Source organism: Triticum aestivum, chromosome 3B, assembly GCF_018294505.1.
Source record: "Triticum aestivum cultivar Chinese Spring chromosome 3B, IWGSC CS RefSeq v2.1, whole genome shotgun sequence".
Classification (NCBI taxonomy): domain Eukaryota; kingdom Viridiplantae; phylum Streptophyta; class Magnoliopsida; order Poales; family Poaceae; genus Triticum; species Triticum aestivum.
The window spans coordinates 270,671,787-270,675,114 of NC_057801.1; positions in this window are offsets into that span (position 1 = coordinate 270,671,787).

The following is a 3,328-nucleotide window of genomic DNA, read 5'->3' on the forward strand; positions in this document are numbered from 1 at the left end:
ACACATCTGTGGCCGAACGAATTTTTTTCCTGCCATGCTTATGACACTTCTATGACGATAATTGTGACAAAACCCAGTATCATCATAGATGTGGTGGGCTCCTACTTCTATGACAGAAAATGGGCTTTTCATCCTGGGTGGGCCGGAGACGCAGCTGCATGACATTCTTTGGGCCGTCTATGATGGAAAAAAACCCGTGGTAGAAGCGAGGACGAGAAAAATATCGGGGTGTTCCCAATTATGGTGGGTGGTCGGGGCCGAGCGATGCACGGAGGTTTGCGTGTTTCTCTCATACACGCACGCGCATGGGTGCGAGGCGTTGGGCTCTAACTGAACCCGAGTGAGGCGTTCGCCTACTGAACCCGAGCAATTGCAATGCAGGCTACGCATTACTAAACCCGAGCGATCGATCAATGGGTGTTAACTGAACCCGATCGAGTGATTCCTTCGCTACTGCTGCTAACTGAAGCCGATCGATGCTGCCTCTGGATGAACAGTGAGTGTTGTCGGGGGGGGGTGGATGAACAGTTCCCGGTGGGGGTGGATGAACAGGACCCCGTGGTGTTGCCGCTGGATGAACAGGACCCCAATCGATCGAGCTGGTTGGGCGTGGATGAACAGGACCCCGTGAGGGCTGGATAAACAGGACCCCATGGAGGGAAGGTTGAACAGTAGCTGGTGGAGGGCTGGTTGAACAGTAGCCGGTGGAGGGCTAGATGAATAGTAGCCCGTGGAGGGGTGGTTGAACAGGACCCCGTGGAGAGGGCTGGTTGAACAATAGCCTGTGGAGGAGCGCGCGGTGGAGGCTGGATGAACAGGAGCCCGTGGATGAACAGTCATAGGTGGAGGCTGGAGGAGGTCGATGGTGGATGAATAGTAGCCCGTGGAGGCTGGAGGAGGTCGACGGTGTAGATGAACAGTATCCCGTGGAGTCCCGTTTTGCGGTACGCCACACCCCTCCCGATGAACAGGACCCCCATTTCGACCGTAGCGCTCCAACACAAGTCCGTTTCCTCCGTTTTGCGGTATGCCACACCCCTCCCGATCAACAAGACCCAGTTTCAAACATAGGAGGTCCAACAGAAGTCCGTTTCCTCCGTTTTGCGGTACGCCAGACCCCTCCCGATGGACAGGATCCCGTTTCGACCGTGGCCGGTCAAACACAAGGCCGTTTCCTCCGTTCTGCGGTATGCCAGGCCTTGTTTCCATCGGCTGTTCCGTCCAAGCCGGTTGGCTCCCAATGAACAGCACGCGTTCTGTTGCCTCCCGATGAACACGACGCATTCTGTTGCCTCCCATGAACACGACGACAATGCAGTTTCTCCATTCCAACCTAGCCATGTACATGAGCCCTGGCCGTACGTATGTGCGAGTAGGAGTTCGAGACCCCGCCCATATGTATGTACATGGCTGTATTTACTTTCTTGCACCCTGGCCACTGTACGTACGTGTACATGCTACGTGCGTGCCTCTACTACAACATGTGCGCGCCTCTACATCGACCAGTATGTACGTACACGTTCATGACCAGAATGGCAACGCTACGTACGCTTTGACCAGGTGGATCCCGACTGTCAGGCACTTCCTTGCGTGCGAAGACATAGCTGGTGGGTCCCAGCAGTCAGGGGGGCGAATCATTTTTTTGCCCGTAATATGGACGCACTTCCTTGCGTGCGAAGATGTAGCTGGTGGGTCCCAGCAGTCAAGGGGGAAACGTTTTTTCGTGAAATATGTTGGCCTATCCGGTGGGTCCCTGCTGTTAGGTGGAGGAATCATTATTTTCCACGTAATAAGGAGGCACTTCCTTGCTGCGGCCGTGGACCCAGCTGTCAGCCTCTCCACGTACAGTACTCTTCCTATGGAAGTCGTTCCTTAAACACGTTGACCACGCCGCGCCGAGAGCACCAGGTCGGTGGATGATGTTGAGGCCTAGGAAGGGGACGACGCGGAGCCGGGGAAGACACAGAAGTGGATGCCCATGCGGAGAGGAGTACGAGGGCCACTGTTTCACCTTCGGTGCGAGGCTGCCATTGCCTCAAAATAATAGGGGGTGTGGGTGAGTGGAGGGATGGCCTGGCCAACGGTGGGAGTAGTAGAGGGTGGTGAGGCCTCCGCGGCAGCACAGTCGGCCACGGGAGGCAGGAGCAGGCAACACAGCTGGCGCCGCTTTGGGCTGCTGGAGCAAGAATACCAGGGGTTGAAGAAGCACTACGACCATTGGATGGACATCGTACGGTCATTGGAGCTAGAATCATTCATATTGACTTAGTTGACAAAGCCCTCCATCCCCGTCAACTTAGTAGGCCCACAAGTTAGCCTCCCACTATGGTAGTCCCAGCTAGCAGGGGGTATTCATTTTTTTGTGCGTAATAAGGAGGCACTTTCTTGCGTGCGAAGATATAGATGGTGGGTCCGACCTGTCAGTGGGCAGAATGTTTTTTTTGTGAAATACAGAGGCCCTTCCGGTGGGTCCCAGATGTGAGGTGGAGGAATCATTATTTCGCGCGTAATAATGTGGCATTTCCTTTTGTGCGGCCGTGGACCCAGCTGTCAGCCTCTCCACATACAGTCCACGCTCGATGGAAGTCGTTCCTTGACCATGTTGACCACGTTGCATCGAGAGCACCAGGGCGGTGGATGACGGCGAGGCCTAGGAAGGGGACGACACGGAGCCAAGGAAGACGCGACAGTGGATGCCCACGCGGAGAGGAGTACGAGGGTTCACTGGTTCTCCTTTGGTGTGAGGCTGCCATCTCCGCAGAATAACAGGGGGTGTGGGTGAGTGGAGGGATGGCCTGGCCAGCGGTGGGAGTAGTAGGGGAGATGAGGCCTCCGCGGCAGCACAGCCGGCCACGAGAGGCAGGAGCAGGCGGCACGACCGGCACTGCTTTGGGCGGCTGGAGCAAGAAGACCAGAGGTTGAAGAAGCACAGCGACCGTTGAATGGACACCGTGCGGTCATTGCAGCTAGAATGGTTTATATTGACTAAGTTGACAAAGCCCTTAGTACGTGACAATTTAATAGGCCCACAGGTCAGCCTCCGAAATGGTGCACCCCAGATGTCAGTGGGAGGAATCATTTTTTCGCGTAATAAGGAGGCAGTTGATTGCGTGCGGCCAGGCTAGCGGAGGGAGTAGGGTGGGCCGGTGAAGCCTGTGCGGCATCACAGCGGGCCACAAGAGGAGGGAGCAAGAAGTCCCGCCGATGCTAGTTTAGGCGGCTGGAGCAGCAAGATCGGATATTGAAGAAGCACGTCGGCCGTTGGATGGACATCCAACAGCCACCGCTGCTAGAATCATGTGTTGACTGACAAAGCCTTGCGTAAACA